Below are 14,652 nucleotides of genomic sequence, written 5' to 3' on the forward strand. Positions count from 1 at the left end.
AAAATTAAGGGTTAATCAATCTTCCAAATCAATGTTCCACCACTTTATCCCTTACTATCCTTTTTTTTTTAACCTCTATGTTGCCACATGTGGATGAAAAATAAAAGGAAAGGAAAGATGGAATTCCTAGAACAGCTCTGTTTGCACAGGACGGTCTAGGACTTCATCGCCGTCTGAACAGTCAAAAGAAAGAGTTAACCCTTTTGTTATATAACAAGGATGATGAGTGGAAGCTAGTTTCTCTCCAAACAACTCCAAGGTTACTTTGTGCTAAAGGTAGCAATTCTAACTCCAATGCAGATCAGACTGTGATGTTAGCTTGACAAAACCAACCTCTCCCTTGACCCAGTTCTGTGTAATGTGAATGCAGCCCCATTAACTGAGTTCACTCACATAACATGCTAAAATCTAAACTTAGATTAACATAAGATGGTACCTTGTCCACAGCCCATGCTATGCTCAAACAAATAAGCCGCAAAATGGTTTAACATGATCATCTGATCCACACACGCTACAAGAATGGCTGAGTTCCCACAATGTACTGACCCATGAACAACCTGGCTCCATTTTAGCCTTAGTATTTTGTGCGCACCTAGCAATTCAAAGCTATCTGTGGCCTCTGCCTAAAAGTCAGCTGATCTCGACCCTTTACAATGTATATCAGAGGACACCCTGAGAACAATGTCTATAGGGCCAGCAGACAGGCATACAAGGTGTAGACAAGTGCGGAGATGGCCTTGAAGAAAGTGTATAGTAGCCATTACAAAAACATCAGCTTAGCCCAGAAAGACAGGAAGGGGTGAGGAAGAAATTCAAGATTGATCCATCTTGACTGTCTTGGATATAAGGGGAAGATGAAAGAAACTCTCAAGCTTTCAAGTTTCTGTTATTATAACCTATATCAGTTCTAGTATTTATTGTGATGTCTGTTTCTTGACCTGGTCTACCTCAAAGGGCTGACACTAGGGAGGGAGATCTACTAAATCAAGGGTGGGCAACAGGGAGCCCATGAGGCCTATAGGGTTCCTATTTTTGTAGTCTCTGGGGCATCCTTGGTCCAGTATTTAAAACTGGTGGCAGGGTTTCCTACCCTTCTGAAACACAAAACATGGAGCGTGGCATACGCTTTAAAACAGACTTAATGGTTGAAAAATGAATAAATCCCCTCTATATTTTCCCCCATAGTGAGGAAATACTATGAAATAAGAGACAAGCCCTCACCCCCCACCCCATTCCATAGCTTTGCCCTGTTTCTCTTAGTCTCTTTTTAAATCTTAAGCACAACTCCAGCCATTTGTTTTGTGATCTGGTCTACCTCAAAGAGCTGATACATACAAAACGTGGACTTGTGTTAAATGCAATCAAGCGTCCTCCCTGGGCATTGGGTTGGAGGAACTATGCCTAGGGTTTGCTCCCATTTTGCCATGTATTCCAGTCTGCTATGCATAGCATGATCCGTCCTTCTCGTGTCTCAGATGGTGATGCTTCTTCCTCCAAGTTCTGCTTCCTAAGCCTGTAAACATAGGAACACATAGTTCGCTGTCTTCCACTTGGAAGGTCACTCCAGGGAGAAGAGGCCTGTTCTCAAGAGGGAACTGATCCTCCTTTGGATCATCCCAAAACACACAATCCACACTCACCAAACATGACAGAGTTAACACAGTCCAATCATTCACTGAAACTGAACAGCCAAGGCATTCCACCCAACCTAATTAAATTAAACTGATCCAAAATTAGACGCAGGCCCAGGGTTATAACCGTGAACTCGTAGCTGATGCCCATCAAACAGAGAAATGTCTTTTGCCCACAGCACTGACCTTAAACTGATATTTCGCATCTTGAAATAAAGATTATGACAAAGGAGCTTATACCATAACATTCAACTGCCAGCTGCACTTGATGATAATGAACACTCCCTGAAGCTATCTGTTAACAGGAACGTTTTCAGGATTTTTTTAAATTTATTTATTTATTTTTTGCTTCTCAGAAGGAAATGTGGATTTTATCACTAACTCACTATCCTTATGTAAATATAGTGTGATCCTGACAACTAAAATGTAATTAACAAGCTCAAGAAAACAAGTTCAGGACAATGCACACATAAGATCTGTCACCATCAAGTTCTGTCCCTAAGCTTCCTTTAAAGGGATTTAGCTGGCTTTAGATTATTAACAGAATATTAACAGACGGATGGTGCACAATTTGGGGTCTTCCTGGGCTCACAGCTCCTGCTCAATGAGCAGGTGGCAGCTGTGGCCAGGAAGGCTTTTGCCCAGCTTCATCTGGTGCACCAGTTGCACCCTTTCCTAGATTGGGGGGCCCTTCAGACAGTCACTCATGCCCTGGTCACCTCACAGCTTGACTACTGCAATGCACTCTAGATGGGGCTGCCCTTGAAGACTACCCAGAAGCTTCAGCTGGTCCAGAATGCAGCGGCACAGGTGGTGATGGGCATGCCTCAATATGCCCATGTAACACCTACTTCATGAGCTGCAGTTGCCAGTTTGCTTCTGGGTGCAATTCAAGGTGCTGGTCACTACCTATAAAGCCCAACATGGCATAGGGGTGTGTGTGGTGTCAGGGAGGGGTAGCACCTTTGGTGGGGGAACATGTTGCCTCCTTTCCGGGCTGTTTGCCCACCTTTGGTCCCCACCTGGCACACAGCTTTCACCTGTGGCTCCCTGTAGCTGTTGGCATACAACAGCGGCCACACCCCAGGCAACGGCTTCAACACGCTGGCTAAACCAGATGAGGTTAGCTGATGGGTCTTAAACCCTTAGTGAGACAGGGAGCTGCCTATCCCAGCATGTGAAGACAGACTCCGGAGGATTGAGTGGATGAGACCATTGAACAGGTCATGAAGGTGGCCTCTGCTAATATTGTGGAACACACAGAGCAGAACATGGCACAGAAGATGTCCTGGCCACCCACCATGCCTAGTCCTGTCTCTGGTTGTCTCTACTCTGTCTTGCCACAGGGCTCAGATGGGAATTGGGAAGAGAGAGTGAGGCTGACGCTGTGCAACTCTCTCTCACTTAAATTCAAATTATGCACTAGTCTCGACACCATCATCATCACTCTTGAAAAAATAAAAATTAAAAAAAGTCCAAGTGATAAAGCAGTAGATATGGATCCACTGGGAGCTGTAGTCATGGACCTGCACACAGGCAGCTCAAGTCTAATGGTTGCTTTATCACTGACTGAAGCAGCAGTGAAACTCAGCATCTACCTGGGTGACTGAGGAACCCTCTCTAGGAACGCACTTCTCATCTCTGAAATGTGAGGAGGGGGCTAGAAAAGGTGCCCTAAACATTGCCTGCTTCACTACACCCTGGCCAGTTTACCACAGCTGGCAGGGATCCCATCTTGGCAGTCGAACAAACACAGAAAAATGCAAGGTCATACCATTCATCACTGGCACTTGGAACGTGTGCATACTTTTGGATAACCTACAGCAGACAGACCAGAGAGAAGAACAGCTTTAGTTGCCAGAGAGCTTGCAAGATACAACATTGACATTGTAGTCCTGAGTGAGACTCGTCTTGCCAACAAAGGTCAGCTGACTGAAATTGGAGGTGGATACACTTTTTTCTGGAGCGGTCATAACAGTGATGAGTGTCGTGATGCTGGAGTTGGATTTGCCATCAGGAGTCACCTTGTTTGGAAACTTATTAGTCTCCCGAAGGACACTGCAGTTTCCACTACAGAATAGAAGTCAAGCCACCCTGATCAGTGCCTATGTCCTGTCAGAAAACGACAGACACGGGTTCGGTTGTCCAGTAGACAGAAGTTTTTATTGGGCACGTTTGCAAAGGTGGGTCCCTCCCGCAGCAATGGAGGAACCCCGAAGCAAGGTCTGACAGGTTTTTATACCCCCTATCTGTCCTCCCCCTCCTGCGAGGGCTTGGCTCACAATCTCACCTTTTTTTTACTGCCCCGGAGCGCCGCTAATTAACCGCAAAACCGCAGACATTCCACTTTCCGAATCCAATCAGCGCCATACACATTCCAATCCCCACTTGACCCGACAGCCGCCCCCTGCCGTTTCTCTTCACTCTGGTGCGAACGTGCCTCTTGCCTGCAGTCTTTCCTCCCTCCTGCCGTCCCTCTCCACTCTGGTGCGAGTGTGCCTTCTGCCCATCCTCCCTCCTGCCACCCCCCCAAGGCTGCCCCATGGTGCACAGCGCTCTCCCCTAGCAAACATGGTTCGTTTGAGGCCCTCACTTCTCCCTGCCTTCTCACAGTCCCAACAATGACCAACCCGGACGAGACAAAAGACAAGTTCTATGAAGAACTAGATGCCCTTTAATCAGCAGTGAGTAGAACTGACAAGCTGATCTTGCTTGGCAACTTTAATGCAAGAGTAGGATATGATTCTTCAGCCTGGCAGGAAGTTGTAGGGAGACATAGAGTGGGCAAGTGTAACATTAATGGCCTACTCTTACTGAAGTCCTGTGCAGCACACGATCTCCTCATCACCAATACAACTTTCCGCCTCCCTACCCATAACAAGGCCTCCTGGATGCACCCCCATTCTAAGCACTGGCATCTTATTGACTATGACATTGTCAGGAGAAAAGACAGGATGTCACAGTGACCAAGGCCATGTGTGGTGCTGACTGTTGGACAGATCACAGGCTCATTGTCTCCAAAATGAAGCTCCACATCAAACCCAAGAGGCAACCACAAGGAAGCAAGGACATGAAAAGAATTAACGTGGCCAAGCTGAAGAACCCCAGTACAGCTTCAGCACTGGCTGAAGACTTAGAAACTAAACTTGCTGACCTACATCTTACTGGCAGTGCTGAGGATGACTAGGAATGCTTCAGGATTCATCTGTGCTGAAGACGCTAGGTCCCTTTACTCGCAAGCAGCGTGACTGGTTTGATGAGAATGATGAAAAGATACAGGCTTTACTTGTAGAAAAGCATCACCTTCATCATGTCCATCAGAACAACTTACCAGCTGCCAAGAAAAACACCTTTACCAGCACTTATAGGATAGTCCAGAATAAACTGCATAAAATGCAAGGTGCCTGATTGAGCACCAAGGCAGACAAAATACAGGGATATGCTGATAGAAAAAATTTGAAATGATTCTATGAAGCTCTTAACACTCTCTACAAACCTCAGTCTCTTGGAAGTTCCCCCCTCCTGGATATAGATGGTACAATTTTCATTACAGAAAAGGCTCAGATCCTGCAGAGATAGGCTGAACACTTCAAAGCTGTCCTCAACCAACTGTCATCTATTAATGATGAGGCAATAGGCAGGATTCCCCAGGTCGACATCAACAGCGCATGGATGACCCACCGGTAGTAACAGAAGTCATGGAAGCTGTCAGCCAGCTATCCAATGGCAAAGCCCTAAGGGCAGACGCCATACCTACAGAGATATACAAAGTCAGTAGTCCTGTATTTATAGAGAAACTCACAGAGGTCGTTCCAGTCTTTTTGGAAGCAAGGATCCATTCCTCAGGAACTTAAAAATGCACTCACCTTATTTATTTATGTATTTATGTATTTATTAATTTATTTAGTAAACTTGTCCCCGCCCATCTCCCCACAATGGGGGACTCTGGGCAGTTTACATAAAATTAAAACCATAAATAAATAATTAAAAGTTATAAAAAGAACCACACTTACAGAGATAGAAAAAAGATAAAAAATCCAAGAGGCTGATGGAAGACACACTAGGCCTCTAGGGGGCTAGCCAACCCCATTTCTGACAACCTCCCTCCCCGCCCCAGGCCAGATGGCAGAGCCAGGTCTTCAAGTCCCTCCGAAAGGCCGGGAGTGAGGGGGCCTGTCGCACCTCCGGGGGCAAGATGTTCCAAAGGGCGGGGGCTGCAGCAGAGAAGGCCCGTCTTCTGGACCCCGCTAGTCAGAGTTCTTTTGCTGAGGGGGTCCGGAGCATGCCCTCTCTGTGAGATCGGGTGGGATGGGTTGAAATTGTGGGGGTGAGGCGGTCCTCCAGGTAGCCTGGCCCCATGCCATGTAGGGCTTTAAAGGTGATAACCAACACCTTGAATTGGACCCAGAAGCAAACTGGTACCCAATGCAGCTCACGGAGCAAAGGTGTTATATGGGTCCTTTGGACCCCAAAAATCGCTCGCGCGGCTGCATTCTGGACCAGCTGAAGCTTCCGGATACTCTTCAAGGGTAGCCCCATGTAGAGCGCATTGCAGTAGTCTATCTGGGAGATAACAAGGGCATGAGTGACCGACCGAATTGTATACCTCTACAAGAGGAAGGGCAGTCAACAAGTATGCAACAACCACTAAGGAATCTCGCCACTCTCCATTGCAGGAAAAATCCCTTGCAAGAGTTCTGCTAAATCGTCTAGTCACTCATCTGGAGCTGAGCTTGCTGCCAGAGTCACAGTGTGGCTTCCACAGAGGTCGTGGCTTATGAAGCTTTCACAAAATTGGTTCATGGCACTCTTGCCCAATTCATTTTAAGTTAATACCTTGCTATTTTGCTTGGAGCTACATAGTGTCAACCTTGGAGAAAGATTTTTTAAAAATCAAGACGGTCCTGATGGCAGTGCAACTGAAGCTCTGCCTATTTCACATTGTATTACTGTGCAAATCCACCGTATCAACTTCTTTTAACCCCTCCCTGCAGACATTGCAGGGTCTGAAATTAGTTCAGAAGTCACATGTGACTGTAGAAGGCCATTGCTGCCCACTCCTGATTTAAATGGCATTTTATAAGTGATTATCTTGCAATGAGATATTAGGGCAACATTTTTGATGCTGTGTGCCTTTTTAAGCATAGTTAACATGGAAAAGTTGCAAGTAAATAAAAAGAAGGAGATTACGATTATGATAGAATGTCAGAAGTATCCACTCACGGCAAGAGAAGTCCAACCATCATGACTGAATTTATGATAAGAAGGAGGAGAATGTAAAACAGTTGGAAGAGCCCAGTTTTGGTGCTACCTCACAGTGGAGGTCCAGAACAAGGCATCTACAGGTCCCTAACATTCACAGCCCCTACCTTTACATGAAAATAAAGTAATTTTTTGAATTGCCAAAATCTTACATGGGATTTCATGTAAGTTCATTGAGTCTTCAGAGATTTATCAGTTTTACAAGATTTTAGGAGACTTGGGAAGGGACAGAATTTAACTTTATGTGTTATACTGTTGTTTTTACTGATTCTTGTAAAGCTATTCAGGGAGGTTACAGGAGGAAGCAGGATCAAAATTTCTTCAGTCAATCAGTGTGTGAGTTAATTTAATGGCAGCCAGACCTAGAAAAAGATGCTAGACTGTTCTGAATAGAGAGATACTATTCAAAAATAAATTTGAACTCAGAAATGATGTTAAATTTCTTTCAGTTTCCTTTGAAATTCTTCAATTCTTTGCACTGATTATTACATTATTATCACACCTTTTTAATATATAACTCAAGACAGAGAACAAACCTTATACTCTGCTTCCTATTTTCTCTATAACAATTATTGCTTATGTTCAGCATTAATTATAGCCAGAAAGGTCCATAACATGTTTTAATAAGCTAGAGGAATAGATTAGCTTACTGGTCTTATAGTTTCCCTGCTAATGGTGAGGACAATATTGGTCAGTTCTGGCCCATTTGGACCAGGGTGCTCCAAGCACAACCAAAGTCTGGTTTTATTTCAAGCATGCTCAACGCTCTTCCATGCAAACTCAAATCTGTAATCGAGAGATTATCTTGCAAACCTATGTATTCTGGCTACATACCCACCAGAGTGGTACAGACATGAAATGAAAGGAAGAAAAATAAATAGAGTGTATATCTGTGAAACTAAGGGAAAGGGGGAGGATGTAATAGATCTGAATGAAAGCAGTCTAATCTTCTGGACCAGAAGTAAAAATGAAAGGGATAAAGTGATTTGGGATAAAACCAAAATGAGAAAATGGTTGAAGAGTGTTTTAGAGAATTGTATGAGAGCAATAGTGATATGCTGAAGGGTAGAATTAAAATGAATGCTATCAATGATAGTGGCCAAGAAAAAAACTGATAAAATGGAAGACATAAATGGGGTCATAAAGTATAAAAAATGGCAAGGTAACAGATGTGATGAAGAAAAGTTAAAACATAGATGTGCTTTGCTTGTGTTATGGCTGTATGACTTATTTAATGTGTGTGTGAAGACTACAGTCAGGTCCAGAAATATTGGGACATCGACACAATTCTAACATCTTTGGCTCTATACACCACCACAATGGATTTGGAATGAAACAAACACAATGTGCCGTAACTGCAGACTGTCAGCTTTAATTTGAGGGTATGTACATCCAACTCAGGTGAACGGTGTAGGAATTACAACAGTTTGCATATGTGCCTCCCACTTGTTAAGGGACCAAAAGTAATGGGACAGAATAATAATCATAAATCAAACTTTCCCTTTTTAATACTTGGTTGCAAATCCGTTGCAGTCAATCACAGCCTGAAGCCTGGAACCCATAGACATCACCAGATGCTGGGTTTCATCCCTGGTGATGCTCTGCCAGGCCTCTACTGCAACTGTCTTCAGTTCCTGCTTGTTCTTGGGGCATTTTCCCTTCAGTTTTGTCTTCAGCAAGTGAAATGCATGCTCAATGGGATTCAGGTCAGCTGATTGACTTGGCCATTGCATAACATTCCACTTCTGTCCCTTCAAAAACTCTTTGGTTGCTTTTGCAGTATGCTTTGGGTCATTGTCCATCTGTACTGTGAAGCGCCGTCCAATGAGTTCTGCAGCATTTGGCTGAATGTGAGCAGATAATACTGCCCGAAACACTGCAGAATTCATCCTGCTGCTTTTGTCAGCAGTCACATCATCAATAAATACAAGAGAACCAGTTCCATTGGCAGCCATACATGCCCACGCCATGACACTACCACCACCATGCTTCATGGATGAGGTGGTATGCTTAGGATCATGAGCAGTTCCTTTCCTTCTCCATACTCTTCTCTTCCCATCACTCTGGTACAAGTTGATCTTGGTCTCATCTGTCCATAGGATGTTGTTCCAGAACTGTGAAGGCTTTTTTAGATGTCATTTGGCAAACTCTAATCTGGGCTTCCTGTTTTTGAGGCTCACCAATGGTTTACATCTTGTGGTGAACCCTCTGTATTCACTCTGGTGAAGTCTTCTTTTGATTGTTGACTTTGACACACGTACACCTACCTCCTGGAGAGTGTTCTTGATCTGGCCAACTGTTGTGAAGGGTGTTTTCTTCACCAGGGAAAGGATTCTTCGGTCATCCACCACAGTTGTTTTCCATTGTCTCCCGGGTCTTTTGGTGTTGCTGAGCTCACCGGTGCGTTCCTTCTTTTTGAGAATGTTCCAAACAGTTGTTTTGGCCACGCCTAATGTTCTTGCTATCTCTCTGATGGGTTTGTTTTGTTTCTTCAGCCTAATGATGGCTTGCTTCACTGATAGTGACAGCTCTTTGGATCTCATCTTGAGAGTTGACAGCAACAGATTCCAAATGCAAACAGCACACTTGAACTGAACTCTGGGCCTTTTATCTGCACATTGTAATTGGGGTACTGAGGGGATATCACACACCTGGCCATGGAACAGCTGAGAAGCCAATTGTCCCATTACTTTTGGTCCCTTAACAAGTGGGAGGCACATATGCAAACTGTTGTAATTCCTACACCATTCACCTGAGTTGGATGTACATACCCTCAAATTAAAGCTGACAAGTCTGCAGTCAACGCACATTGTGTTTGTTTCATTCCAAATCCATTGTGGTGGTGTATAGAGCCAAAGATGTTAGAATTGTGTTGATGTCCCAATATTTCTGGACCTGACTGTATATTCATGCCTGATGATTGGAAGAATGCTATTATTGTTCCCTTGGACAACTGAAAAGATAGCAAGAGTGAACACCAATACTACAAGGGGATTCATTTGTTAAACATGTGTGAGAGAGGGTTGGGAGGGAGGAATGAAATCTGGGCTATATTTTATCATTTGGTGTTCAAAGCTGAGTCCTCGATCTGGAAAAGTTTTAAGGCCATTATTCTGTGTGGTTATTCCAAAGTTTAGACCAGATCTCCGCAGCCATACAACAAGCTAAGTTTGATTAATCTCCAGCTCATTTTATTTTTGTGGCTTAGCCTGTTTTGTTAATTTATTATTCAATTTATTGTGTAAAAACAGAACAAGGATTCATTCAATATCCAAGTTAAGCATGTTGTGTGAATCCAACCATTCTGTACTGCATTTCTTCCCCTCCAAGCGAAGCACTGAAGACTGATTTATATAAATCTGTTTCCATGGATTAGTAGCCATATCCAATGCATGTTTGCAAAGAGGTAAGTGAAACTGAGATCAGAAAGATAAATCTGGATAACTCACTGGATCAGCTTATTTGCTGAATGATCATTAAGCAAAGGCTGCATTTGGGCAAGTTTGGTTTTTTCTCAACTAGAAACAATTGATCATATTTCATAGCGACCAACAGAATCGAGATCTCATCAACATCGACAGGCAAATTAGCTTATCTGCCCTGCAGGGGGCTACTTTTCACAGTTAAGTGTGTCTCCACAATGTGGAATCGGGTTCTTTCAAGTCAGTTGAAAAAAATTAACCAATCCCAAGCAAGAACAGGGATTCCAAGCCTCCTCTCCATTAAGGAGCTCATGTTTTTGTTTCAAAGATCCTTAAAAAGCAGGTTTGCTATTGTTCTTGGTGCTGGAATCTCCCTTGTTCCTTCATCTCATTTCCTGGGTGATCTGCTTCTTGGTTTGGAAGTTCTCCAGTTCTGGCTCATCTGCACATCCCAAAATTTCTGCATGATGCAGTGGCTTCCGATGTTTGCATTTTAGGGCAAGAGAGATGTCAGCTCAATTTTTCACTAGAAAGAGCTAATGCAGCTGATGAAGTTCTACTTGCCTGAACAGATTCCCCTGTATCCAAGCAAGTTAAATGGACAAATCTGAATACGTCTCTTGCAAGAGGAAAAGGTATCTGACGGTGCTCTTCCAAAACATTCATTGAAACAGAAATATACAGCCTGCAGCTCTAAAGCTCTATGCGACCCTTGCTATATTTTCATGTGACCCAACCTAATTTCAAAAGGCTTTTGCAAACAACCAATGTAGATCTGCTAGGAGGTCAAACCAGTCAATCTTAAAGGAAATCATCCCTGACTGCTCATTGGAAGGATCGATAATGAAGCTCAAGCTCAGATACTTTGGTCACCTAGTGCGAAGAGAGATCTCTTTGGAGAAGACCCTGATGCTGGGAAAGATTGAAGGCAAAAGGAGAAGAGGACGGCAGAGGATGAGATGGTTCGATAGCATCACTGAAGCAATGAGCATGAAACTGAGCAAACTCAGGGAGGCAGTGAAGGACAGGAAGGCCTGGCGCAATATGGTTCATGGGGCCACGAAGAGTCGGACATGACTTAACAACAACAACAACAACAACAACAATGTAGATCTGAGGCATCATTTTACCTTTCACCCACAGACTGGTCTGTGAGAAGAAAAAGAGAGATGAAGTTATCAGAAAGAAATATCCTACTCATGCTTGGCTCTTGACCCATCTATGGCTTCCTTCACACTCACACCCCCAACACTATATACCATGGTCCACAACAGACTGCTTTTGTGGAAATACCCCACTGAGAAAAAAAGATTGCCCATCCTGCATTACATTTATTCAAGATGCCATGCACTCTTTCAGAAACAAGTAAACTCGAAAAACAAACTGGCTTGCTCCAGGCAAAATTTTCAAGCCACACACAGTTCATCTGCTTCTGGCACAAATAACTCCAACCTCCTGCTGCTGTTGTAAACATCCTCATATCTCTCTGGAGCCAAGTTTTCAGTTTCCAGATGTGTCAGACTGAGGATATTTATGAGGGAGGAAATTCCCCCTTGAGGGATTGTAGCACAAAGCAGTGATGGGATCCCTCTTCAGGGCTGGTTCTCCTTCCAGCAAATCTTGGGCAGTTGCCCAAGGCTCCGAATTGTGGGACAAGCCTTGAGGCAGTAACAACAGAGTTAGGGAGGAATTCCAAACCTCCCCAAAGTAATGTTGCTCTGCTTAAAGCAGCCTCTGGAATAACAATCCTACTTTGCTCAAGATTTGCGTGCTGAGCATGTTAAGCAAAGGATGATGAATGTCAGGGAGCATTAGAAGGAAAAATAAATAAATAAATAAATAAATAAATAAAGTAGCATTAAATAACAGCTGTATGCAGTTTATTTTTTTTTCCCTCCACCATCTGCAAATCTTTCCAGTAGCTCTGGATTCTGAAACGGTGGGCCCAGGAGTCAAATTCCTTTTCTTTCTTTCAAATAGGACTGGGAGAATATTTATCTCACTGCAGATGTTGCTTGGGGTGTCTCTGCAGCACTTAGGTTCCTCTGTGTCCTTATCAAGAAGATTGTTTCCATGCAATTCTCAGAACATCTCCTATCAGAGATGTCTGTAGGAGGGGGTCAAAAAAGCATCATGGCAGCCACAATCATACAATCAAAGCCCTGCCATTTTTTACCTATAGAAGAGAATACCTATTTTACCTATACCTACATACACTTACACCTGTTTTACCTATATCATGTAAAAATATCTGCCTTATTTTCCCATTATACCAAATTTAATCCCATTCTGTTAAGCCAGTGTTGTTCAAACTTGGCCACTTTAAGATGAGTGGACTTCAACTCCCAGAATTCCCCAGCCAGCCATGCTGGCTGGGGAATTCTAGGAGTTGAAGTCCACTCATCTTAAAGTGGCCAAGTTTGGACAACACTGTGTTAAGCTTTTGCCAAATTAACTTGCTGATGGACAGAGTCCTGAGCCCCTTTAAATATTTTCAAATTTCTTTCAAACACTTAAAAAAACACTCTGGAAACTAATTGCTCCCAAGAAAACTACATGGACATCTTGACATCACTCAGAGTTGAGTTTGACTCAAAAGAGGCTTTGCTTTACTTTGATCTACCTTAAAGTTGCAGAGCTCACACTGAAAAGTTTTCACAGATGTTCAGAATCAGAATCAATTTTACTTCATCACTGAACACTGATTAATACAACTTTATAACAGAAATGATAAACAAGAAGGATAATTGAATACCAAGTAAGGAAGATTAAATAAATGCACAAATGGAATAAAAGTTATAAGTACAGTCCTTAGGATAATACAAATATTAGAACAAAAATAAACTAAGATATCAATAATAGAATATGAAAAAAGGTTATACTCACCTGAATTAAATTAAGGGCCTCATAAAATGTTAATCTGTTTGAAGTTTGTAAAACAATAACTTTCATTTTCAGAGATGTTAAAGTTGGTGCTGAAATGAAGTTTCTCAGAGATGCTGAGTTAGCTCTGGTTTGAAAAGTTCAGCAGAACCCATCTTTGAACCAGATGGATCTTTGACTAAATATGGGCTTTCATTCTTCAAAAATCAATATATCCTGCAGTCATTAGCTGTAGCTGAACCAAAGCAGGGCTTCTGCAATTCTCTCACATGGTTGGTTCCTCAAAATATCCAAAAATCAAATCTCAGATCAACTGTAAGGATAACTTATCCACAACATGTATATTGCTTGATTTCTTGAATACATGATTTCAGGTGGCTTATTTCATCAGCCAGTCCACCACCTGAATTTGGAGTGATGAATCTGCATATATTCCAGAAACTGAGTCAAAACAGATCGGGGCAGCCAATAAATCTCATAGATAACTGCCAATAGAATTATTGAACAGTGAGATTGATAGGACATCTGAAAATTATTTCGTGCAGGCAGAACTTTAAATTAAACATGCATTATTTCAAGAACTTCCTACTGCTTTTCTTCATGCAACGTTTTGGCAGTTCTCCAATGTTCTGATGGTTACCCCACTGCTTGGAACAACAAGCAGGCTAATAAATTTAAATGAATAAATAAAAACAATAACAGGGCAAAAAAAACTAGAAAGGATGCTGCTCGTGTGAGAGTCAACATCTGCAAGAGTGCAAGCAAACTCCACCTTTTTGTACATGCATATGACATTCTGCTGAATGACCTGCTGGACAAGACCATAGGACCACTTCCTCAAGCAGTTGAACAGTGAGATTGATAGGACATCTGAAAATTATTTTGTGCAGGCAGAACTTTAAATTAAACATGCATTATTCCAAGAACTTCCTACTGCTTTTCTTCATGCAACATTATTGAACAGTGGTGTCCAACAAGGTTTCTCCAGGAATTATCCAAGCCACTTGTGAAGGCAATGGACCTCCTACATTGCTCCAATCCATGTCAATGTGTATTTAATGTTTCTAAATATGGAGTTTCAATAGCCATTTTTATACCTAATCCTGAGCGAGGATTAAATCTGTAGTCATCACTGCACTTTATGGCAGCAAATTCCATACATTAATTCTGCAGAGCAGCATTTCAGGCTGTAGAAAAAAAAGGCTTTCCTGAATCTCCTGGCAATTAGCTTAATTGAAAAACCCAAGTTCTAGTATTGTAAGATGGTGAGAAAAATTACCATTCTCCATATCTTGCTTATGTTTATTTGAGGAAACCCATACCATTAAAGCCTCTAATATCTTTCCTAAGCCTATTTTCTTCTGTTCTCTCATGACCCCCATTACCTACATCCTAACAGTATAGTTCATAAACTCTTTTTGATAAACTCCATATCCCATTGCCAAATTTTGAAT

The sequence above is a fragment of the Python bivittatus genome, unplaced genomic scaffold, assembly GCF_059951505.1.
Source record: "Python bivittatus isolate LINGU-HERP-01145 unplaced genomic scaffold, Pbiv_v1 ctg000590_np1212, whole genome shotgun sequence".
Classification (NCBI taxonomy): domain Eukaryota; kingdom Metazoa; phylum Chordata; class Lepidosauria; order Squamata; family Pythonidae; genus Python; species Python bivittatus.